General features: G+C 38.5%; 1 pseudogene; it reads left to right on the top strand.

Annotated features, from left to right (window-relative positions):
• The first annotated feature begins 10,511 nt into the window (after window positions 1–10,511).
• Window positions 10,512–25,324, top strand: LOC119766267 (annotated as a pseudogene).
• The last annotated feature ends 2,129 nt before the right edge of the window (window positions 25,325–27,453 follow it).

Raw genomic sequence — 27,453 nt, 5'->3', positions numbered from 1 at the left:
CAGACACACGCCATATTTTAAATGTGTATTGTTATGAAAGGGCTACTCATTGTTAGATCAAGCACTTCTTGTCTCTTTTTTTCAATATCTACATCTACAGTAACCTGGATTCCAATCGCTGCACTGTGATGGTGCTGGTCGATTTCTCGTTGGTATTTAATTGTGTCGATCACCGATTACTCGCAGCGAAGCTTAACGAAGAGTTCCGGTTCTCTGAAACAGCATGTCGGCTAGTTTCATCATTTCTGGGACAACGGCAACAAGCAGTACGAAGCGGAAACGGAACTTCGGCTATGAGAGAGGTAGTTGATGGCACTCCACAAGGCTCGTGTTTGAGTGCGGTGCTGTTCAGTCTCTACATTAACAGTTTGCCGGCGACTCTCAAATGCAAGTATCAACTGTATGCCGACGACCTACAGATATATCTGTCTGGTCCAATCTCGGAGGTCGACGAATTGATAAGAACCGTTAACGAAGACCTCGATGCGATAACACGGTGGGCCGCCGGGAACAGCCTGCATCCTAACCCGAAGAAGACTTAGGCCATCATCTTCAACAAGACGGGAAGAGTTGAGCCGCAGACGGACATCGTCTTCGACGGAGTGGTAGTGCCGCTGTTGGACACGGTTACAAACCTGGGACTGCAGTTCGACCACAACATGACGTGGAAACACCAGGTCAACACCGTGGTCCAAAAGGCGTTCAATACACTCCGAACGTTGCGTCGCTTCACACCAGTACTATCAACAGCCACGCGCCGGAAGTTGGTTCAAGCCGTGGTGGTACCAATTTTTACGTACTGTGATGTAGTGTACTATCATGGGCTCTCGGCGTCACTCAAAGACCAACTTCATCGCTGCTTTAAGTCGGCGGTGCGTTTTGTTTATCGCCTCCGAAGGCGGGATATAACTGCGGCCGTCAGAAGTACCATCCTGGGACACGACCTGCCGTCGAACTACCACCTCCGGACATGTTGCTTCATCAAGCGGGGGTATGATGGCAATCTGCCTGAGTACATCCTGGAACACCTGACACACGGTCACTCATCATCCCGAGGCATACCACAACCAGTGGAAAAAGTGTCCTGGTGGCAGGAGCGTCTTGCTGGAATAACCTGCCTCTGGAAGTGAAGCAGAAACCCACCATGCCTACTTTTAAGAGTGCTGTCAAACGTTTAGTTTTAAATCAGGATTAACTTAAGTTCAGTTTTGATTTGTTGAATTTTATTTTGGATCCTACAGTAATCAATCGATATGATACAATCCTTGACCTGATGCACAGTTTATACTAACAGGCTATCGTAACCAATAAAACAACAAATTACAAAATTAATAAATGTAGGGTGATCATCTTTGTTACATAAATCGATGTTATTCGTAGATATGTATTCGTAAAAGTCTTCACCCCTGTTATTGATGTCGGTGCTTCCCCAAATAGTATTGCGGCTCCTGGCAACGGTTTTTGGCAAGGTGATCGGCTTCGATTTGAGCGGACTGTAAACACTCAACTGGATTTTTGGGACCACTTTTCAGACAAGAATAAACACGCGGAAATTCACTTCTCTTCACAAAACTTTCTCTATTTCCGATCTATATACAAGATTACGTGCTGGTTCTTCGCGATCTTCCTTGCGACTTGCTGCTTTCCTGCTCGTTTTCGCGCGCACTCGTCGTCGCGCCGTTGCTTTTAGTTCTGTCAGGTTGGCAGCGCCTAGCTGTCAACTCTGCAGGGGTGGGGTTGCGCACACTGGGAAAATTAGCACAAAACTGGGGCAAAACTTCGGCTTGGGCCGAACAAATAGTATGGTGTGAATCAGCCCGGGAGCATGTTGACAGCTCCCATACAAACTGAACGTACCTCTTTTTTTGGGCCCAGTGGGCCTAAGATGGCGGCCTTCGATATTATCTAGCCAAACTTTTGAAAATGGCGAATAGTTTAAATAAATAAAGTGTTTGCCTTGTTTAAGTTTAAAACGACAAAATGTGCAGTCTAGAATCATTTTCTTAAAAAACTTGTTTAGAGATACGCCACGTTCAAATATTAGTCTAGAGCAGTTGTGAGCGGGCCGCGAAAGCCGTTACGAAAAAAAAGTTTCCCATGCTAATTTTGAGCTTTAGGTGGAGGAACTTCACTCACATCTCCGGGAAAATACGCCGAAGCTATGTAGGCTTCCGTTTCACCCCGTGCCGTGGGAATTTGTAGTTTTATCGCAACTATATCTTTGAGTATAAATTCTATTACAGGTACAAATTTTAAATCTCGGTTTATTAAAATCGCTGTTCTTGGGTTTTCGTACGTATCATTGTAAATAATTTTGCTTTTTTTAGTGTCTAATCCCAGAACCTGTCCCTTATGGGCCCATGGTTCTTGGATTAGAGCGACACCAAATTTTCTTTTGTAAATGGGTAATTCTCCACCAACTCACACGAAATCGGAAAAAGTTGCCCCGACTACAGACTGTCTAGGGAAACAGACTGGCCAATGCAAAATAAACAGGCACTGGCAACGTATGTTTTGCGCTTGCAACACTGCCAGTTTTGCTGGGCGTAAATGGCGGTTGGTGTCCAGCGCGTTTGGTGTCCAGAAACATTGGCCAATCTGTTTGCCTAGACAATCTGTAGCCCCGACCCCTCTTTGCTTTTCGTGAAACTTTGTTCTTAGGGGTAATTTTGGTCCCTGATTATGAATCTGAGGTCCATTTTTCGATACCTCGTGACGGTGGGACGGTACGACCTCTTTAATTTTTCTGGTTTTTTACTAAGACACGTTTTTTAGTGATTTGTAGCTCGCAACCGTGAAGAGATAGAAATTTGGTGTCAAAGGGACTTTTGTGTAAAATTAGACACCCGATTTGATGGCGTACTCAAAATTCCGAAAAAACGTATTTTTCATCAAAAAAAGTTGAAAAATGGTTTTAAAATCGCTGCCATTTTCCGTTACTCAACTGTCAAAAATCGTGAGACATGTCATTTTATGGGAAATTTCATGTAATTTTCGAATCTGAAATAACCCAGAAGGGTCATTTTTTCATTAAGAACAATTTTTTTCATTTTTAAATTACGTGTTTTTTTTCTAGCTTTGCAGGGTTACATTTAAGAGTGTAACAATGTTCTACAAAGTTGTAGAGCAGGCAAAAACAAAATTTTTGATATAGGAGCAGTTCTCTCAGATTTCGGTCATTCATTTTTTTTTGTATTTTTTAATCCGACTGAAACTTTTTTGGTGCCTGCGGTATGCCCAAAGAAGCCATTTTGCATCATTAGTTTGTCCATATAATTTTCCATACAAATTTGGCAGCTGTCCATACAAAAATGATGTTTGAAAATTCAAAAATCTGTATATTTTGAAGGAACTTTTGATCGATTTGGTGTCTTGGGCAAAGTTGTAGGTATGGATACGGACTACACTGGAAAAAAATGATACACGGTAAAAAAAGATTGGTGATTTTTTTATTTAACTTTTTATCACTAAAACTTGATTTGCAAAAAAACACTATTTTTAATTTTTTTTATTTTTTGATATGTTTGAGAGGACATTAAATGCCAACTTTTCAGAAATTTCCAGGTTGTGCAAAAAATCTTTGAGCGAGTTATGATTTTTTTTATCAATACTGATTTTTTCAAAAAAATCGAAATATTGGTCGCAGAAATTTTTCAACTTCATTTTTCGATGTAAAATCAAATTTGCAATCAAAAAGTACTGTAGTGAAATTTTGATAAAGTGCACCGTTTTCAAGTTATAGCCATATATAAGTGACTTTTTTGAAAATAGTCGCAGTTTTTCATTTTTTTAAATTAGTGCATATGTTTGCACACTTTTGGAAAAAATATTTTTGAAAAGCTGAGAAAATTCTCTATATTTTGCTTATTCGGACTTTGTTGATACGATCTTTAGTTGCTGAGATAGGTTTAAAAACAAGAAAATTGATGTTTTCTCAATTCTCAACCAAACAGCCCACCATTTTTCAATGTCGATATCTCAGCAACTAATGGTCCGATTTTCAATGTTAATACATGAAACATTTGTGAAATTTTCCGATCTTTTTGAAAACATTTTTTTCAAAATTTTCAAATCAAGACTAACATTTAAGAAGGGCCAAACATTCAATATTACGGCCTTTTAAAATGTTGGTCTTGATTTTACAATTTTTAAAATATTATTTTCAAAAAGATCGGAAAATTTCACAAATGTTTGGTTGACAATTGAAAAACATCAATTTTCTAAACCTTTGCATTGAAATATCTCAGCAACTAAAGATCGTATCAACAAAGTCCGAATAAGCAAAATATAGAGAATTTTCTCAGCTTTTCAAAAATATTTTTTCCAAAAGTGTGCAAACATGTGCACTAATTTAAAAAAAATGAAAAACTGCGACTATTTTCAAAAAAGTCACTTAAATATGGCTATAACTTGAAAACGGTGCACTTTGATTTTACATCGAAAAATTAAGTTGAAAAATTTCTGCGACCAATATTTCGATTTTTTGAAAAAATCAGTATTGATAAAAAAAATCATAACTCGCTCAAAGATTTTTTGCACAACCTGGAAATTTCTGAAAAGTTGGCATTTTATGTCCTCTCAAACATATCAAAAAATAAAAAAAATTAAAAATAGTGTTTTTTTGCAAATCAAGTTTTAGTGATAAAAAGTTAAATAAAAAAATCACCAATCTTTTTTTACCGTGTATCATTTTTTTCCACAAACTAATGATGCAAAATGGCTTCAGGCACCAAAAAAGTTTCAGTCGGATTAAAAAATACAAAAATTAAAATTGAAGAAAAAAGACCGATTTCGTAGAGAATTGCTCATAGACATAAGGGGTTTGCATGTATTCTTTACGAGTTATCAGAATTTTACAAAAAAAGTTTTTTGGAAAAGTGATAATTTTGACCATTTTGACCAGTTTTTCGAATTTTTAACCCCAAAAACTCAATTGTGTGCTATTAAAAGTATTTTTTCGAAAAGCTCAGCTTATTTTGCATAAGAATGACCCCTTGGAAGATTATTGAGGCTTGTGCACTGCTTGTATGTGGGGATTTTTCTTAAATAAAAAAACAAACCGGATTCAATCACTCATCACATTTTTTTTTTTTTTTTTGAAATAAAAAATCTGATTCTCGCAATGCACGAGTCACAACAATCGTCCAAGGGCTCATTCTTATGCAAAATCAGCTGAGCTTTTCGAAAAAAAATACTTTCAAAAGCACACGATTGAGTTTTTGGGGTTAAAAATTCGAAAAACTGGTCAAAATGGTCAAAATCATCACTTTTTCAAAAAACTTTTTTGTAAAATTCTGATAACTCGTTGATGTTGTTGTTGTTGCTGTGAACTCGCCGGTTTTCCGTGGCGAACATTTTCCAGGCGACTGTTAACGCTTGTGTCAGCCTCTTTCTTCTGCTTTTGGATTGGGTTGTCTTTACTTTCGTTGGTTTTGTTTAGATTCTTGGTTCTCTTGGGAGTGGACGTTGACTGTTGGACCGAAAGGAACGCTTGGTCTTTTGGCATTCCACTTTTTCAAAGCTTTGAGAACTTACGCTTTGGGACCATCCATAAACCACGTGGACACTTTTTTGGAAATCTCAAACCCCCCCCCCCCCCTTCGTGGACAATTGTTCATACAAAAAAAATCTTTTTTGTATGGAGCGTGGACAATCGCTTACCCCCCCCCCCCTAAAGTGTCCACGTGGTTTATGGATGGCCCCTTTTGTGATCCACTTAAGAGCGAGTCCATGAACAGGGCATACCCCTTTGTATGGGACGTCGTTTTGTACGTATAAAACTAGCATCTGCCCAAAATATGAGCACTCTAGGTCAACGGGAAGTGGGGCATATCGGGACACAAAGTTTGAAGGTTCAAAAACGTCAAAAATCTTTAAAAGGCTAGAACTTTGGCAAAACTCAATCTAATTTTAAAATTCAGTATGCATCTGAAATGGCCTAAAAAATGCAACAAAATGCAGGGAGAAGCATCCCAATTGATTAAATCTAAAGGGAGTTATTGACATTTTAGTGCAAAAATAGCATAATTTTCAAACTCAAATAAAAAAGTGTTCCATCCAGATATCAACTCGGTTTGACCTGCAGCTCGTAGGAGACATCTAGGACTACCATCTGAGACTGAGAACGCTTTGGGTAAGGCAGTTTAACATATTAAATAGACACTTTTACTTTTAGTGAATTTTTTGGTTGTACATTTTTGCTCGGGGGACCCCTTAGATCCCATTTTCTGATGATAATTTAATCATATTTGTGTTCCTGAGACAATTTCACAATAAAAACATGCATAAAATTGTATATTATCATCCATTTTAACTCTTTAAAAACTAAAAGTAAAAAAAAATTAAGAAGCTACTTTATTCAGGTGTCATCTCGTATGGGTTCGTTCAAAAATTACGTCCATGAATAGGGGAGGGGGTCTGGGGTTTGTGACAGCCTCTGAAATCCCGAAAATCTGTGGACGTAATATTTGAACAAACCCTATCCTTGGAAACGAATTTGATTTTCAATAAATGTAAATCGAAGATTTTTTTTAACATTAATTTTTTATAGGGAAAATGGATGAAAATAAACATTGTTATGCATGTTTCTTTTGTGAAATTGTCTCAGGAACACGAATATGATAAAATTATCACCAGAAAATGGGATCTAAGGGGTCCCCCGAGAAAAAATTACAACCAAAAAATTCAATAAAAGCAAAAGTGTCTACAGTATGTAAAAAAAGTATTTACACCGCTTGGGCACTATGCACATATTGTGATGAAACATCTAAACAATTTAATGTTGACAGAAACCTAGTACTACGTTTTGTTCAGAAACTCATGCCAGACATTTTGCTACAAAAAGCTCATGAAAAAAAAAACATTTTGGAGTGGGTATAACACCGTTTTGGGGGTATTTGTATCGATAGAATAGATTTTTCGTTGGAATTTCGTACCAACCCGGAATTACGTCGTCGGAAAATCCGCCGGCATCCGAACCGGTCCACAATTCTTAAGTCAACCCACGATTTTAAATACCTAGGTAAAAACGTTGTTATGGTTTTGTTTGAGCAATCTGCCAAAAATGTATGGAATTTCGTATTTTTTGTTCTCGTGGATCAAACTTACTTTTTGCCCAGGTATTTAAAAACGTGGGTTTTATAGAAAACCTAGATGTATGGGTATCAAAAGATCGGAAATTTTATGCCCTTTCCGATACCACATAGGTTGACTTAAGAATTGTGGACCGGTTCGAATGCCGGCGGATTTTCCGACGACGTAATTCCGGGTTGGTACGAAATTCCAACGAAAAATCTATTCTATCGATACAAATACCCCCAAAACGGTGTTATACCCACTCCAAAATGTTTATTTAGCAATTCTATGGTAATATATTGACATTTAGTTGAATTAAAAGTTTGCAAAATTAAGTTTAGATAAGTTTTATATAGAATTTCCAGAGTTATATAAACTTTTATACTAAGTAGTTAGTAAACTTTATATTCAATCCAAATTCTTTTTTTAATCAGTCAAGGATGCCTATTTGGAGTTGGGAGACTGGATTTATGGTGATTTGTCAACAAATAACATTATTTATGTTAATTTTTCGAAAGGTGTACAAACTTTTTTTGCACCTTTTTTATTTTCGTAATAGTATTTGTTATATAACTTTTTATAGAAATCATCTTTTCATGAGCTGTTTGTAGCAAAATGTTTGGCATGAGTTTCTGAACAAAACGTAGTACTAGGTTCCTGTCAAACTTTAAATTTTTTACATGTTTCATCACAAAATGTGCATAGTGCTCAAGGGGTGTAAATACTTTTTTTACATACTGTACTTAATATGTTAAACTGCCTTACACAAAGCGTTCTCAGTCTCAGATGGTAGTTCCAGATGTCCCCTACAAGCTGTAGGTCGAACCGAGTTGATATCTGGATGGAACACTTTTTTATTTGAGTTTGAAAATTATGCTATTTTTTCACTAAAATGTCAAGAACTCGTTTTAGATTTAACCAATTGGGATGCTTGTCCCTGCATTTTGTTGCATTTTTTAAGCCTTTTTCAGATGCATTTTGAATTTTGAAATTAAATTGAGTTTTGCCTAAGTTATAACCTTTTTTGTGATTTTTGACGTTTTTGAACCTTCAAACTTTGTGTCCCGATTTGCCGCACTTCCCATTGACCTAGAGTGCTCATATTTTGGCCAGATGCTAGTTTTATATGTACAAACGGTGTTCCCGGAGCCGGGGTTTTATGCTTTGGCGGAAATACATTCCGGATGGTAACGTTAATACCGTCGTCACCACCGTCATCGTCCCCATCATCGTCGGCTCCTTTGTCGCCATCCTCTTCCGCGTTCCCTTCATTTAGAATCGACGACGAAACGGATTCCGCGTCATCCTGGGACTCACCCTCCAAAAGCCCTTCTTCTCTTTCTTGTTCCTCGTCCTCAGTAATCATTTTTTCCGGTGTTTTTTCCATATCATTTTCCTCCATGCTTTCCACTCACTTTGTTCTCACTGTTTATTTACCTTTTTTTTGCACTTTTGTGTTTATATTTTTATTTTATTTTGTTTTTTTTCTCCTTTTCACAGATTTTTTTTTTATTTTTTTCCTTTTTCCCCCGCACCTCATTTTTTTTATTTATTTTTTTATTTATATTTATTCAGTTTTCTTTTCCATGTACATTCATTCAGTTAAAATATTATTGAGTGTCCAATCACAATCGATAACTTTTCACCTCAATTTTAAATACTGGCAACTTTTATTTATTCATGAAATATTGTAGCTTTCGCTATTCAGTGATTTCAAATGTAGGAGGTCCTACATGTACAAAAGGGAAAAGGGATTCCTTAAAATTAACTTATAAACTATATAAAGAGCGGCTCAATGCAGCTAAAGACTGCAATGATTTTTGTCGAAATGCATCAATTATCTTATTGGACATAACATCCAAAGTGTCAACATCGGCTAATTGATGAAGTTCACTGGTGCTGAACCAGGGAGGAAGTTTCAGAATCATTTTCAGAATTTTGTTCTGAATCCTCTGAAGTTTTTTCTTCCTGGTTAAGCAACAGCTTGTCCAGATCGGCACAGCATAAGCATGGCAGGTCTGAAAATTTGTTTATAAATTAACAGTTTATTCTTGAGACAAAGTCTAGAATTCCTGTTCATAAGTGGTGTCGTGATCGGGGACTTTCTTTTATAATAAAAACACAGATATTTTGCAATCAACAAACAACACGTCTTATTCCACAGAAATTAACCACAAAACTGATTTGACAATCTTCATTCTCTCTTTCGCCGGCCGCGCGCATCTCGTTGTTTTCTCGCTCGTTGTTCTCTCTCGCAGCTCGCTAGCGCGCTCTCGCACTCAATCCACGATTAGCTAACAAGGCAATATTCATGAAGGTGCGCACTTTTTGTTGCGCTCTTAACTCTTATTTATGAATTATATCAATCTTATAATAAATACTCATTTAATAATTTATTACATATTCAATCCTGCAACCCATAATCCCTACAAGTGGATACAAACATTTAATATATTTGTTACATTTAACCTGGATACTTTCAATGTTATCCTTGTAATTAAGGTTTTTGTCAAAAGCAAGTCCAAGATATTTCACTTGATCCTCCCACTTTAAATTTACCTCGTTCATCTTTATAATGTGATGATTTTTTGGTTTAAGAAAATCAGCCCTTGGTTTGTGAGGGAAAATAATAAGTTGAGTTTTTGCAGCATTTGGAGTAATTTTCCATTCTTTCAAATAAGAATTGAAAATATCCAAGCTTTTTTGTAATCTTCTTGTGATGACACGAAGGCTTCTACCTTTGGCGGAGATGCTTGTGTCATCAGCAAAAAGTGATTTCTGACATCCTGGGGGCAAATCAGGCAAGTCAGAAGTAAAAATATTGTATAAAATTGGACCCAAAATGCTTCCTTGAGGGACGCCAGCACGTACAGGTAGTTGATCAGATTTGCTGTTCTGATAACATACCTGCAGAGTACGATCCGTCAAATAATTTTGAATAATTTTCACGATATAAATCGGAAAACTAAACCTTTTCAATTTCGCAATCAAACCTTTATGCCAAACACTGTCAAATGCTTTTTCTATGTCTAGAAGAGCAGCGCCAGTAGAATAGCCCTCAGATTTGTTGCTTCGAATCAAATTTGAAACTCTCAACAACTGATGAGTAGTTGAATGCCCAAGGCGAAATCCAAACTGCTCATCAGCGAAAATTGAATTTTCATTAATGTGTATCATCATTCTATTAAGAATTATTCTTTCGAATAATTTACTAATAGATGAAAGCAAACTAATGGGCCGATAGCTTGAGGCTTCAGCAGGATTTTTATCCGGTTTCAAAATCGGAATTACTTTGGCATTTTTCCAACTACTGGGATCCTGGGATCTACATCGAAAGCCAAAACGATGGTATCAACACCAACAATTGGAGAGTCATCGAAAGGAAGATCATCTACGAAAAGCACGTCGAATGGTTGTTTACGGTTGATGAGGCGTCCATGAACCACTTTAAGGATCATGACTTTCTCATCAACTACAAGTTCGGGCAAACAACTCTGCGGAGGAAACTGCCGAACAAAGAAAATACCAACGAAAATGCGGAAATTATGGGCAATCCCAACGACAACCAACGGCGCAATGACCAAGAAACCGCTAAAACCCCGGAGAACCAAGGTGAGGTTTGCGTATCGGGGCCTAGTGGGATCCAAAAACCTCTGGTCAATGGTAAGTCATCAAACTACGATCATCAACATCAAAAACGCTCTGGGTCCTTTGCGAACCAGAATAATTCACAACTAAGCAATGGAAACATGGCTTCAAAATATTCTACACAATACAAAAAACGTTCTGGGTCATTTGTGAACCAGAACTACAAACAAAAATATAACACCAATAAACACTCAAATAATTACCCAAAAAACCAAAATTGTTCAGGGTCCTCTGCGAACCAGGACAACAAACAACCAAGAAGCGAAAATAAGCGTGCAGGGACATATATGAACCCACACGGTTTCTGGAAGTCCACAACTCCCATCGATCATGACCAGAAAGCTACTGGGCAACCAAGACATAAGAAATACCCACAAGCTATGCTGGACCGCAAGGCCGATGGAGAGCTGAGGGCCAGAAACCTGTCTAGGCCCCAAAAAAGCCTGGATCGCCCAGAAATCCCCTCAGGCTCTGGCGCCACACTGGATCAATCCCTATCGCCGCCATCGAATATTACCCGATCTTCCGGGCCTTCTAAGGACCGGAAGAAGGACCTGAAACAATAATAACAAAACCTCAGTAAACAAAAAAAACAGAACGAAAAATGCCGAATAAATGAAAGCAATACAAAATGAGCAAAAGTATTAAATTTATTCAGATAAACCTCCATCATGCGCGGGGAGCATCTGGAGCGCTCAGTCAAAAATGCTTAAAAGAAAATGTGAGTGTAGCATTAATCCAAGAACCATGGGCGCACAAAGGGAAGGTTCTTGGATTAGACACTCAAAATAGTACAATTATTTACAACCCACTAAACGACAAACCAAGAACAGCAATTCTGATTAAAAGGGACTTAAACTATGTACCGATTACAGAATTCATACTTAAAGACATTGTTGCGATCAAACTGGAAATTCCAACAGCACAGGGAAAAACTGAAGCTTACATAGCTTCAGCATACTTCCCTGGTGACGAAAATGAAGTTCCTCCCCCAAGTGTCGCAGCATTCATACAATTTTGCAAACAAAACAATAAACAGTTCATCATTGGGTGTGACGCAAACTCTCACCATACGGTCTGGGGAAGCACCGACATTAACAACAGGGGTGAATACCTTTATGAATACATATCTGCGAATAACATCGATTTGTGTAACAAAGGAAATCAACCTACATTTATTACAAAAACTAGACGAGAAGTTCTTGATCTGACGCTCTGTAGTCCTTTCATCTCACCACGAGTTCGGAAATGGCAGGTGTCAGATGAAGAATCTCTGTCGGACCACAGACAAATAGAGTTTGAATATGATGCTGGGGAAATAATCACAGTTTCATATAGAAACCCCAGGAAAACCAACTGGGAATTATACAAAAATAAAGTAAAATCAATTCAAATCGATAAGATTGAAGACAAAAATCACCTAGAAAAAGCCGCTAAAAACATAACAGATGTGATTATATCTGCGTTCAATGAAAGCTGTCCCGTTAGAAAGCAAAAATCGAATCGAGATGTTCCATGGTGGAACGATGCTCTCGGGAAACTCAGGAAAAAAGCTCGTCGATTATTTAAACAATCCAAAAAAACAAAACAGTGGGAGCAATACCGAAAAGCCTTAACTGCCTACAACAAAGAACTTAGAAAATCTCAAAGGAAAAGCTGGAGGAATAATTGCGAAAAAATTGAGAAAACCCCGGACGTTGCAAAACTCCAAAAAAGCTCTTTCCAAAGAACACAGTAATGGTCTGGGTAGCTTAAAGAAACCAGATGGGAAGTTTACTGAAAATTCCGCAGAAGTGTTGGAAATGATGATGGAAACTCATTTTCCTGGTTCTATGATAGTCTCGAGTGATAATGGAGAAATGGAAGAGGATACGAACAGTGGGCTAGAATGGACCATTGGTAGAAATACCAACCTTCCAAGCACCATTTTCACCCGGTCTAAAGTAGCTTGGGCAATGAATTCCTTTCAACCGTTCAAATCACCGGGATTAGACGGAATTTTTCCAGCTCTCCTGCAATATGGAGGGAACAAATTACTTGAGTCCCTCACAGAAATTTTTAAAGCTAGTTTCAAACTAGGATACATTCCAAAAATCTGGAGTAAAACTCGTATTGTGTTTATTCCAAAAGTTGGAAAAAAAGATAAAACAGCTTCAAAATCTTTCAGACCAATAAGTCTAACATCAACCATGCTTAAAATCATGGAAAAGATAATAGATGAATACATAAAATCAAACATCTTAAAAACCTTTCCACTAAGTAAGGCACAGTTTGCGTATCAACAGAATAAGTCAACAATTACAGCATTGGATACTCTTGTTACAAAACTGGAGAAAAATCTAGAGGCTAAAGAAATTGCCCTCACAGCTTTTCTTGACATTGAAGGAGCTTTTGACAATGCATCATACAGCTCCATCAAAAAATGTATGGAAAAGAGAGGGTTTGATCCCTGCATAATACAATGGATCATGACCATGTTGAACAATCGTGAAGTATTTGCCGAACTAGGAATGTCAACAATTACTGTTAAGACCACTAGGGGTTGTCCACAAGGAGGTGTACTGTCACCGTTGCTGTGGTCACTAGTTGTGGATGATCTTCTCAACAAATTAACAACAGAAAGCTTTGAAGTAATTGGCTTTGCTGATGATGTGGTCATTTTGACTCGCGGAAAATTTGCCCACGTCTTGTCAGAGAGAATGCAATATGCTTTAAACCTCACGTCACAATGGTGTGCAAATCAAGGGCTCAGCATTAACCCTGCGAAAACTATTTTAGTTCCGTTTACGCGTAAGAGAAAATTCACCTTGAAAACACTATCGCTAAACGGCTCAAACCTAAAATATTCAACGACAGCAAAATATCTTGGAGTAATCCTTGACGAAAAATTGAACTGGAACTCTCACTTGGAGCAAGTTATAAATAAGGCAACGGCAGCTCTTTGGGTGAGCAGAAATACCTTTGGAAAGCAATGGGGCTAAAACCGAGAATGATTCATTGGATCTATACGGCAATAATAAGACCCAGAATAACATACGCTGCTCTTATATGGTGGCCAAAGACAAAACAATTGACAGCTCAAAATAAATTACAAAAACTACAGCATCTAATAAGTACATCTATTACAGGTGCATCGCGGAATACACCAACAAAGGCCTTAAATGCCGCTCTTCACATTCTTCCCTGCATCAATTCGTGCAAATGGAAGCTGCGAAGAGTGTTTTAAGGCTAAGAAGAACAAACAATATATCAGAATACAACTCCGTTGAACATTTGCAAATCTTAGCCGAATTGGAAATAAACCAAGGAGTATTCGAGATTACAGACTGGATGGAGAGTAAGTTGGACCTAGACGTACCGTTCAAAGTAGTTGAAACAAATCGCCTAGAGTGGGAGTCAGGAGGGCCAACTATTCCTCCAGGATCGATCATATTTTACACCGATGGATCTAAAATGGGAAACAAAACGGGTGCTGGAATAACTGGTCCTGGACTGAATATTTCAATACCTATGGGACAATGGACAACAGTATTTTTAGCGGAAATATACGCTATTGTGGAATGTACAGCAATCTGTTTAAAACGAAATTACAGATTTGCAAAAATATGTATCTTCTCAGACAGTCAAGCTGCCTTGAATGCATTAAAATCGCCAACATGCCAGTCCAGGCTTGTTTGGGAATGTAGAACACTTTTGAAACAATTAGCATCCAGAAACCGGGTACATCTGTACTGGGTCCCGGGTCACCGAGGAATAGATGGTAATGAAATAGCAGACCTTTTAGCAAGACGAGGTTCGGACGGGCATTTCATAGGCCCAGAACCATTCTGCGGAGTCTCGAAAAGCACACTTAATATGAAATTCACACAATTGGAGAAAAAGTTGATTCAATTGAACTGGGTGAAAGCACACGATATGCGTCAGTCGAAAATGTTTATCGTCCCCTCCAAACAAAAATTCGCTCAACTCATGAATATGAATAAAAAATATCTCAGAATATACATCGGTCTCATAACAGGACACTGTCCGTCTAGATATCACCTGAAAAAAATTGGGCTCAGTCCAATTGATATCTGTCGGATTTGTAACTGTGAGACTGAAACATCAAAACATTTGATTTGCGAATGCAGCGCTGTTTCTGCAAAAAGAAGACGGATCTTCAATAAGGGCATAATAAGTCCAAATGATGTCTGGCTAGAAAACCCCGGCACAGTAGTTGATTTCATCCTAGAAATCTTGCCAAACTGGGGTACATCGCAGTGTCAGCCAATGACCGTAACCCTAAATGGTAACGTGTCATCCTGAAATTTGCGATAACAAAATGGGTATACCGCAATAGATCAACTCAATGGTCGCAGTGGTTCTAAACCCAACAAAAAAAAAAAAAAAAAAAAAACTACTGGGAAAATATGCCAAATCAAAACATTTGTTGAAAATTTTGACCAAGCTACTTAAAGTTGCTTCTGGTAATTTTTTAATTAAAATGTAAAAAATGCCATCCTCACCAGGGGCTTTCATATTTTTAAAATTTTTGATAATAGATTTTATTTCATTCAGATCCGTATTAAATCTTCATCTGATAAAAATTCTTGTTCAACAATATTCTGAAATTCTATTGAAATTTGATTTTCAATAGGACTCAAAACATTCAAGTTGAAATTATGAGCACTCTCAAACTGCTGAGCAAGTTTTTGAGCTTTTTCCCCATTAGTTAATAGAATATTATCACCATCTTTTAAAGAAGGGATTGGTTTTTGAGGTTTCTTAAGAACCTTTGAAAGTTTCCAAAAAGGTTTGATTTGTTCGAAATCTCTTGCGAACTTTTCATTTCGCAGGAGAGTGAATCTGTGGTCAATAACCTTTTGCAAATCTTTTTGAATTCGCTTCAGTGCAGGATCACGAGAACGTTGATACTGTCTTCGGCGAACATTTTTCAGACGAATCAAAAGCTGAAGATCGTCATCAATAATGGGAGAATCAAATTTGACTTGGACTTTTGGAATAGCAATATTCCTAGCATCCAAAATTGCATAAGTTAAAAATTCCAAGGCTGAATCAATATCAGCTTTGGTTTCTAAACCAAAATCATGATTTAAATTATTCTCAATATGATGCTGATACCTGTCCCAATTAGCTTTGTGGTAATTAAACACAGAACTATTGGGTCTGATAACTGCTTCATGAGAAAGTGAAAAAGTTACTGGAAGGTGATCAGAATCAAAATCAGCATGAGTCACTAAAGGACCACAATACTGACTTTGATTTGTCAAAACCAAATCAATTGTTGATGGATTTCTAACAGAAGAAAAGCAAGTTGGCCCATTCGGGTATAAAACCGAATAAAGACCAGAAGTGCAATCTCTGAATAGAATTTTGCCATTGGAATTTACTTTAGAATTATTCCAAGATTGGTGTTTGGCATTAAAATCGCCGATAATCAAAAATCGAGATATATGCCGAGTAAGTCTATTCAAATCCCCTTTGAAATAATTTTTATTTTCCCCAGTGCACTGGAAAGGCAAATATGCAGCTGCAATCATAATTTTCCCAAAAGAAGTTTCAAGTTCAATGCCCAAACTTTCAATAACTTTTAACTTAAAGTCACGTAAAGTGCTATAAGTCATACTACGGTGGATAACTATTGCAACTCCACCGCCATTTCGATTCATTCGGTTATTAGTTATAACTTTATAATCTGGATCACTTTTCAAATAAGTGCCAGTTTTTAAAAATGTTTCGGTTATAACAGCAACATGCACGTTATGAACTCGTAAAAAGTTGAAAAATTCATTTTCTTTCGCTTTTAAAGAGCGAGCATTAAAATTCGTAATATTGATGGAATTATTTGGATCCATGATTAAACTTCAGGGTAAGAACGACATCATTCGCAAATTTTAATCCAATCTGGATTGCTTCCATCATGGATGTAGCATTACTCATTGTTTGAATCAAACCAAACAGTGAGTTTTGCAAAAAAGTCATTTTTTTCAAACGTAACATCACCGAGATCAGAAGATCCCAGAGCGTTGCCAGCAGAAGCATTTTCAAATGAAATTTGAGGTACCTGGCCAATTTCAGGAAGAATTGCAGAGGATTTGAAATTTTTGGATGTACCTGAAACAGCGGCGGCATAGGAAATACCGTTGCCTGTTTCAATTGTAGAAATATTTTTTCAAGCTTTCTCATTAGAGGGAGATAGCAAAAACGTTTGATTTAAAGTTGCAGGTACAACCTGACTTTGAAAAAATTTCGGTTTGGATTTCGGCTGATGCTTAGCACGAGAATCCAAAACCTTTTTTCTGATGGGGCAATCCCAAAAATTTGATTTGTGATTTCCACCACAATTTGCACATTTAAATTGGGTGACTTCTTTCACGGGACAATTGTCCTTGTCGTGAGAAGAATCCCCGCAAACCATGCATTTTGGAACCATGGCGCAATGATCAGTACCGTGACCGAATGCCTGGCAACGCCGGCACTGGGTCAGATTCTGGCCATTACCGCCATGTTTCTTAAAATGCTCCCACTTTACCCGTACATGGAACAAAAACTGAACTTTGTCCAGAAGTTTCAAATTGTTCAGTTCATTTCTGTTGAAATGAATCAGATAAAATTGTGAAGTCAAACCAAAGCGAGAAATATTCCCGTTTATTTTTTTCTTCATTGGTATTACAGTCATCCCTCATATTCGGAACAGTTTACAGATCGGCCAATGTTCAAAAAATCATAGCAAATCGATCATTGAACTTAATAATTCGCTTTTACCTTCATTTGAAAGCTTTTCTTGCGATCTTTCGAATGCTGTATCGAACATCTGCAAATTTTAACTTTTATATGAAGTTTTTGAAGAATTACTTTGACCCTTGAAATCCACAAATTCGGAACACTTTTTTCTTACGAATTTAAACAAACTTTGGATCTCTCCAGGAGTACATATTTATTACCAAATAATGACTTCTCACACTGAAACCAATGAAACTCAAGCTTAGTGATGTTTTATACATGGTTTGATAACTTTTTGCCTTTCTTACTAAAGAAAGGTATAGGTTTTACTTTAAGCCAGGACGTCATTTCCAGCTTCGTAAATATGTCGATTCAGCATGAATTTTAATCCGATAAATCGCTAAAAAATTACACTGCATCGATTTTCGACGCTCTATCGATTCACCTTGACAGAACTCGTCTATCTCGAACCCTCGAATTTTGAGAAAATAAATTCCGTGGAGGTCGAGTGATGTTCGTATGTGGTAAAATTTTGCAAAATTTTGTGTCGCGCCGTTCTCAGCTCCCATAAATCCGATTTCGATTCTCTTAAATGCAGATGAAAGCTAGTGTGCTGAACCTGGGCGAGTTGCCGCGCAAATTTCGAATTATCCATCTGTTTTCGGATGCGGCCAGACTTTTCCAGAAAATACACAGTTTTCAAATGAAAATATGGTCAAAATTTTTCATTTTCATACCTTTTATTTATCTCAAAAATTGCATTTTTCGAGCCCTACAACCTCCCAAATTTTCATCCAGATTCATAATATGGTTCTGGAGTTAGAGCCGTTTCATTGACCTACCATAAGAAACAAAATCCCTAAAAAAAGGTAAAAGCCCACCTGGTGACCTTCGCCAACAATTTTCATTTCTGATTTTATTCGAAATTTCTTGCTACATTCATAGTACAGACCATGAGTGAGCATCTGAAACAAATTCGACATCGATCGGCAATCCGGATCAATTTTTAGAACGATTTACTTTTTGCCTTTCTTACTAAAGAAAGGTATAGGTTTTACTTTAAGCCAGGACGTCATTTCCAGCTTCGTAAATATGTCGATTCAGCATGAATTTTAATCCGAAAAATCGCTAAAAAATCACACTGCATCGATTTTCGACGCTTCGTCGCCAAGTCGACAAGTTGTTAAGTTGAGCATATGTTTCGGCTCGACTTATACTCGTTCGTAGTAGCTTGTCTACAGATGTTTCCTTCAACATGAAAGATATCGTAGCTTTTCGGTTTCTTTTGCTCTGTCCGTTTTTGCATAACTGTCCAATGTTTATGCAGAAACTTTTTTGACATAGGACATTCATCCGGGTACAATCAATTTGTTTCTCGTGTGCTCCTAAAACCGCCTTTAAGTAGGCTTCATTTGTCGTGTCGTTTTATTAAACAGAGTTCATTGGATTCCAATAGGAGCTTTCGAAGCTTCTAAGCTTTATATCGTTTTCAAAGTTTTCAATGCTCGCGACGCCAATGGCTATCTTCCTAAGGTATTGCGATTGAGTGTGTAGTGGTGCGGTTGTAAAAATATCTATCTCTGACTCTCTCACTTTCGTAGACGCTGAATGGCAAGCTTCCCACTGTGCGGTTAACTCGGTTTTGCTTTGCTCCTGCTTTGTTCGGTTTTTGGGCTCGTACCAAAACTAGAAAACCAAAACCGCGGTGTGTGTCGTCACTTGCGCATTGGAAGCTAAGAATTTGTACGATTAAAAATATTCGATAGGTGAAAATTGCGTTTTCAATTTCTTTTAGAAAACACATCATTAATAAAACCTTGCTTTCATCATAAGATTTTTTGTATCAAGTCGATGTTGTGAATTGAGAGAAGTTATATTCTTTAGTAAGAAAGGCTCTATCTCACCCCTGGTGGGATTAAATCGGGTTTTTTGTGAAAATATCAGTTAAATTCAGGTGTTTCACAACAGTGGGAGGCACAATAACATCCCACAATTATGAAACAGGCCATTTGGAGGCAGTGTTTTGCTGCTCTAGACAAAAAATCTTGGAATGATGTTTTTTGTTCAAAAAGTACTACTTTTAACTAATGGAATAGCAAGAGGATGTCCAAATAAAAGTCCTAAAAATAGTAGGATCAACAGAAAAAATACGTTTGGCATGCTATTGACAAATTATCGTAAAAGTGTTTCGAATTTGTGGGTGTTCCGAATATGTGGGATGACTGTACTTGGGATGGGGCAAAGCCAAGCAATACCTTAAGTTCGTTTTTGATCTCATCCACCGACAAGTCGTTGGAGAGACCTTTTAGGACCGCCTTGAATGGGCGAGCATTCTTGGTCTCATACGTGTAGAAATTGTGTTTGTGGTTTTTCAAATAACCAACAAAAGTTTGGTGATCTTGTAAAGATTCCGTCAACAAGCGACATTCTCCTCTTCGACCAAGCTGGAACGAAACCTTCAAATTGCAAGTTTCTTTGCAATTCTTCAGTTGCGTTCGAAAGCTGGCCAAATCGTAGACGGAAGTCACTACCTTTACTCGTTTCTCGACGGCAGAAGGCTCAGTACGAGGAGAAGGATCATTGTCTACAGTTTCGGATAAAACACCGAAACTGTTTGCCAATGGAATTGGAGGATTGACCTCACATTCAGAATCAGAATCAGACCTCAGAAGAGGCTGTTTTCTTTTTCTGTTTCCGTTAGCCGGTTTAGCGTTCAAACGCTTCACCGACGTAAAGACCAAATCTTCAGAAGATTTGCGTTTACCTTTGTTTTGACGCATTTTGCAAGCAAAGTTCTCTTGAAAAGATGGCTTTGTTTGTAAAATACCCGCACCTGACCCGCACCTCAATTTATTTTATTTTTTCCACCACTTATAATTAGTATTCACTTTTCTCAGACTATTTATTAACTACCGTTTTCAACACCAGTGCGTGGCCGAATGGTTACGCTGTCCGCTTTGTAAGCGGATGATTCTGGGTTCGATTCCCATCTGCTGCAAACTTCCATCGGATGAGGAAGTAAAATGTCGGTCCCGGCCTTGGTTGTTAGGCCGTTAAGTCATTCCAGGTGTAGGAGTTGTCTCCATGCCATAAGTACAAACAGCACACCAAACCAAGCCTACTCCGGTGGAATCACTGGCGGCGGTTGGACTCTCAATCCAAAGGTCGTCAGTTCAAACACTGGGGTGGAAGGTTCCTTGGAGTAAAAGAGGTTTGGGTGCTCTCCCCATTCAAGCCTTCGGACTCCTAGGTTCGAGCAGAAACTTGCAATAGAGACCACAAAAGACCCGGGGGTCGTTAATGTGGATGGTTTGATTTTTCGTTTTCAACACCCTGACAATCTATCCTCTGACGGTAGATCAGGGGTGCTCAAAGTTTATCTGCCATTGTTGGTAATAAGTGAGGAAGGCTCCAACCACATATGTGGATTAAGTTAGTTTTTTATTTATTTTTGCCAGAAAGGTAAAGAAAATCCATCACAATTTCGATTTTCAATAAAAACTTCTGGAACATTTAGATTTTAACCACACCACGCGCTTGGTTGTCCACAATTTGGTTTATTCCACTCACACCGCGCGTTGGTGACTTCCCGCGTGATTGTTTTTATAAGAAAAACTGCGAAACAATAATCTTTGCGTTTTAAATTACTATTTGAACCACCTGTCACGGTCGCCAACATGTGTAGCCGGAAATCTACTCGGGAAATCACCCACCACGGAGCACCGACGCTGTTGCACATCTTACCTGTGAGTCTGTCTGAATACGAATGCCCTTCGGCTTCCGATCGTCGTCGTCGGGAGACCGTTGGTCGACATAGAGATAGCGTCGTAGTCGAAGATACGCGTCAACCCACACAACCCCGGTTTACGGTATTTGACAACAAGTACCATCTCCTATGAATTTCGGCATTTCCTGGAAATCCTGGAATTTATTCATTTGTTTTAAAAACAACTAAGTCCAGACTCGATTATCCGAAGGTTTATATGGAACATTGGATAAGGCTGATATAAATATTTTTAAAAGATTTTGTTAAACCCCCATTTCAAAACACTTTTTTCATTAATATGTTGAATATATGGCTTGTTATTTCTGTTTTTATATATATTGTTATTGTTGCCCTTTCCCCTCACGACTCCGGCCAGAGCAGAGAGACAAAAACTTGCATCGGCCTAATCGAATTTTTTTTATGTTCTCACTTTTAAAATTAATTTCGAGTTCTGCGACCCCATTTTAAAGAATTTGAATGGTTGATTACCTGTCAAATAACAACATGCATTTTTCAATATTTTATCAATGCCACTTTGCCGCCTCAATAAATAAAAATACAACAAAAAAAATGTGATTCGCTTATCCGAAGTTACGAAGTGATTTTTTTTCCAAGGACTTCGGATAATCGAGTCTAGACTGTATGTACTTCCACTTAATTCGAGTCAGGAGATTTATGACGTGTTAGCAATCGATTTTTAATTATGGAAATAATTTCCAGTTAAACATTTTTTAAGTAAAATTACTTTTCCTTATTCATTTTATTGCTAAACGGTAACAAAAAACCATTATTTGATACAAGTGATACTTCCGTCACAAATTTGACACATCCGTAAAGAAAAGTTAAAAAGATCGTTGTGCACTGCATGATGACAAAGTGTGAAATTGATGTTCCTATGTCCAACCACGATCCTTTGTTTTTTACGAGGTAAAAGAAGTTTAGACTCATTATATCACAGATGACAAGTATAATCAGAAATAATGTTTGTGATCTGACCTAGAATTAATGTCAATATTATTCAGAGGTACTTATTGTTTACCTGAGCGATATGTACCTGTGTGATAATTTGCAATGATTTAAGAGTACAAACCAAAATAAAGATAGGAATCAGCATTTTCAGAACTACGAGTATCATCATGGTGAATGGAGAAAATGTTGATATGAAAAATCTGACCCAATTTGGATCGAATGAGCTGACTGTGGCCATATTTCCTGTTCCAAAAAATGCCATCAACATGTAAATTACCTGTAAACAATATCAAAAATTAGTTTTAATAAGAAAAAACATAAATTCCTAATTCAATTTGAATCCGTTATAATTCCGTTTATGAGCATTAACACATGGTGTAGTAAAAGCCTACTCCAATTGAATGTAAATAAATGTAATTCCATTGCCTTCAGCAGAAAACATGAAACACCAAACATAACAGTATTATTAGGAAACCAACCAGTAGAAAAATGCAAAGTAGTACGTGATCTAGGTGTCATCCTAGACTCACAACTAACTTTGTAGAACACTATAACACAATAATAAACAAGGCAAAAGTACATTAGGCTTTATAAAGCGCTTTGCATTCAACTTCCAGGACCCGTATACTATTAAATTACTCTATATAACGTATGTCAGGCCACTCTTGGAATACTGTAGTATCGTCTGGAATCCATACTATGCCGTACACCAAGCACGTATTGAATCTGTCCAAAAACAATTCTTACTGTACGCACTACGTAAACTTAACTGGACTGCATTTCCTCTCCCATCGTATGAAGCACGCTGCATGCTCATAAACATACAATCATTACAAGAACGTCGTAAATTTGCCATGCTCTCTTTCATCAACGACATTATTTCTCAACGCATACAGTCAGCAGCATTATTGTCAGAAATACGCAATAGTATTCATGAACCAAGCCGTACTCTTAGACATTCACCACTTTTTAGAATAAATGCATACACGACAAATTATTTAAAAAATTCGCCATTAAATCAAATGATGCGCTTTTATAATGAAAATTCACAGTACATACATTTCGACATGTCTAAACCGGAACTACGAAAAAATCTATACAATAGAAATAATATCTAGTATGTAAGAAAATTGTAAGTAGTCTACATAAGCTTGACGAATAAACAATAAACATTGTATATGCTTACAAATATTAATGATCGCCTAAAATCCTCAAAATCCACAGCTTTATTGCTACATATGTTGTTTATAAATGATAACTTGGAAACCTGGAAAAAATAAAAATTCAAAATCCATGTTTCATTTCTTATTAATCAAAACAATTGTCAATCTATATGACATTACCTCTTTTTGATCATTATAAATATGTTGCTCCGCATGAATCCAAGTTACAAGGCTCATGCAAAAAAACATTAAAAATAGTGGTTCATAAGACAAGGACAACATCACATAAATGCCAGAAAAATTTATAACTATGGATGCCAAACGATTTGTGATCAATGTTTCAGTAATTAAAGGCAAGCATGAAGAGGTTCCTGGAAAAGTAAAATGATTGAGATTGTGTATTATAGAAATTTTAAAAAGAAAACCATTCGGAAGATGATGACGCGAATCAGAACTCACCAAGAAAAATCCAAGATAATACTTTATTAAAAATATGAACATTGCCTCCTTTCTCCACTTGGTAGATTGAATACAGCATGTTTATTAGATGAAAAATGCAAATAAGGATGTGTAAATGACAAACTAAATTATTCACTATAAATTTTCTAGATATTTTAAAGTTTATACATGCCCAGCATAGCACTCCCAGCATCCTGAAATTAGATAAAGTATGAACATAATATTTGTACGTATGAGCAATTCTCTCCGATTTCCGGCAATGGCTCAACTTTTTTTAGGGCCTTCTCTATGACTAAAAAAATCAAATTATTCGCTCTACAGCATTGCCTCGGCGTTCTCGATTACGAGATTCCAACTCCAAACTTGAGGCAATTGCAAACCTCTTTATACACATTAGCTTCCATCCACCCCGGGATTCGAACTGACGACCTTTGGATTGTTACTCCAACTGCCTACCAGCGACTCCACCGAGGCAGGACCCAGGGAGACGACTCCTACACCTGGACTGAGCGCTAACGACAAAAAGCAAAGCAATCCACTTTAACGACCCCTGGGTTTTTTTGCGGGCTCTGTTGCAAGTTTCTGCTCATTTCTAGGCGTCCGAAGGTTATCCCAAGTAACCAGAAGCACTAAGGGAGCGTTCTTTTATTACGTAACGCAGTAGGGGGGGAGGGGGGGTCGGAGGCCGTGTTACGCTCCATACAAAATTTTTAAAATTTGTATGGAAATTTTGTTACGAGGGGGGGGGGAGAGGGTCTAAAAGTCCGATTTTTCGCGTTACGTAATAAAAGAACGCTCCCTAAATCAAAACTCTAAATCCACTCTAAATAAACTTTCACGATGCTATGACACTTTAAATAGTCTTTCCCAATGTTTCGAAACATTTGTAGCTTGAAACATTATTATCTACTGTATAACGACATATAGAACAGCCAATTAAAGTTTCAAAGCATTTAGCTCAATAATGTTTCAAAGCATTAATGGTAAGCTTTATATATCAATGTAAAGTAAGCTTTTAAAGTTACATCACACTTTGACATTTCTTCAAATGTTTCAAAACACTTACTCAACATTAGTGAGAGCAAAGAAAGTTTGGCAGTATTTGGTGGTATTTTTGTTGATGCAGGAAAAATCGTTTGGAGGAGGTCCAGGTTTTGCTCGGACGAGATCGTGTTCGGAGTGGCATACGTCTATACCTTCGTCCACGTTACGGATCTTTTGGGCAAGTAACTATCTGGCGGAGCACCGGCGGCATGAAGGTCAAGGCTGATCGTGACGAGGCTCGCCCTACGCTGCTATGTGGCCGCTTTGTACGTAGGCGGAAAGTGCAAGTCCCTCGGAATCACCTCGCTGCACATGAAGCTGCGTGCCGCCGGCGGAACTTGCACCAAGACCCCGGGACCGGGTGCGCAATCGGTGCTCCGTGCCCTAGCCCGTTCGTCGATGAATGTTGTGAAGATTATCAATATCTTGTAAAGGTATGAAGTGTATTGATTAATAAATATGTACTTTATTTCAACCTGGCTAGTGTATTCTTTTTTCATGCTACTAACTGAAGGAAGACTCTATCGACAAAAATCATACGTGTAAACATATTTCAGGACGGGCGAGACGGTTGGCGCAGGGCATCTAGGTGAAACATCTCTGAACATCAAATCAACACGCAGTTTAGAATCTCGAATGAAGCACAACACAGCAAAAAAAAACGCAAACAAGCTTTCAAAAACCGTCATCCCAGCGTGAAAAGCACTCTCCCAAGAGAGAGAGAGCTGCGCGCAAAGCTTTTTTTTCTATTTCAAATACTGTCGGTAAGGTAGTATTTTGACGTTTTACCGCGGTATAACTCTATATCAACTCTACCAGTCGCCACTCAATTTTACCTCCATGCGTATAAAGTGAATATAAAGTTTTGAGACTCTGTATGCATACTTTATATGTTGATATAGAGGGGATTTAAAGCTACCATATACAGTCCCACGGTTACTTGGGATGTGTGGTGTCACCTCATAGCCTCTTTTTACGCAACCCATAGCCTCTTTTTACGCAAATGGACCGACGTTTTACTTCCCCATCCGATAGAAGGTGTGGTCAGGCAAATTTCGTCACGAAAAATGCCACCGGGTCCGTCTGTGATTGAACCCAGGCCATACTGGGGTTTGGAGGCTACCACGCTAACCACTAAACCACCGGACCCGGCTAGCGCTAACCTCTAAATTATACCGGGACCAACATTCTTCCCTGTCCGACGGAACGGGCCTTTTTTTTTCCTCCGTGTAATTTACAGCAGTTTGTTTACTCTTTCTCAGTGCTATTATATTTTGTCGGTTTTAGTGCGCAACACAATTGTTTTCGTCGCGAAACCTCGGCCGATCCACTTATCGGACGCCTATATTGACTGAACTATTGGAGTGTACCTGATTATCCGCGAGTTAATTTCGGGAAAGTGATTAAGAGTTTAGTTCTGTGTACAAAGTGCCGTTGGAGACACACAGCTTCTCTACGTCCCCCCCAACACGCAGTTGTTTTTAATCAGCGCCATCTATTGGTGAATAGCGGAGTTACAGCTATCTCTGTCGTCCCGGTTGCTTACTTGTTGGCGATTTTTCGGATTGTGGAGCAACATCTTCGTAATGTCTGCAACATCGACTAGCAACATCTCCAAGAACACCATCCTGTGCCATGCGTGCGCCGAGGATGTTCTGGACGAGTACATTCCCTGTCAGGGGTTCTGTAACGCGGTGTTCCATCCGAATTGCAGCGGCGTAAAACCAGCGTTACTGAAGGAGATTGCATCACACCGGCAAATTTTTTGGGTTTGCAAATCATGCACTAACCTTATGGTGGACCTGCGTCATCGTCGTTCGATCCAATGCGCATATGAAGCAGGCCAGGAGTTGTCACTGAGCCACCATAACCGCATCGTCGAGCAGCTCAAATCGGAGCTCTTAACCGTGCTGAAAGCTGAGCTGAGTGCTAACTTCGCCAAACTTGTTGCGTCAAACTCACTGACTCCCAGGTCTTCAAGTCTGAATAAAGGTGGTTTTCGCGGTTCTGGAAGTCGCCGACTATTTGACAACAATCCTGCTCCACCCCTTGGACCGAACCCTATCCCACCCAAGCCTGTCACCGGCAAACCCGGAGGGCCTGCCGATGTACCGGAAAGGATAGTGGCGAAAGGGTTTGGGGCACCTGCTGGTGATGATTCACCTCGCTTCTGGCTTTACCTTTCGCGCGTCTCCCGGAACGTGACTGAGGAGCAAATTACCAAGCTCGCTATCGATCGCTTGGGAGTTAGCGAAATCAAAGCGAAGAGGTTGGTTGCCAAAGGCAAAGATGTCAGCAGAATGAGATTCATCTCTTTCAAAGTTGGTATGAATTTCGATTTGAAGGACAAAGCCCTCGAATCCTCCACGTGGCCCGACGGTCTCCTGGTCCGTGAATTCGAAGAGCGTTCTGGTGAAATTTTTTGGGAGCCCACAAACGCCGTCAACTTTCAGCAGAATCCAACGCCACCTGTCCCACCACAAGATCCAAGGAATACGCCAACGCCGAAGTCTACGCCAGTATCCATGCCGCTGGAGTCAAAGGAAATGATGACAAATCCGAAGGATACAGAGCCAACTTCACCGGGAAGCCAGGGTTGTTCACCTA

This window comes from Culex quinquefasciatus, chromosome 2 (assembly GCF_015732765.1).
Source record: "Culex quinquefasciatus strain JHB chromosome 2, VPISU_Cqui_1.0_pri_paternal, whole genome shotgun sequence".
Classification (NCBI taxonomy): domain Eukaryota; kingdom Metazoa; phylum Arthropoda; class Insecta; order Diptera; family Culicidae; genus Culex; species Culex quinquefasciatus.
Note: the sequence above shows the minus strand (reverse complement) of the source record. Positions and strands in the feature narration are given on the sequence as shown.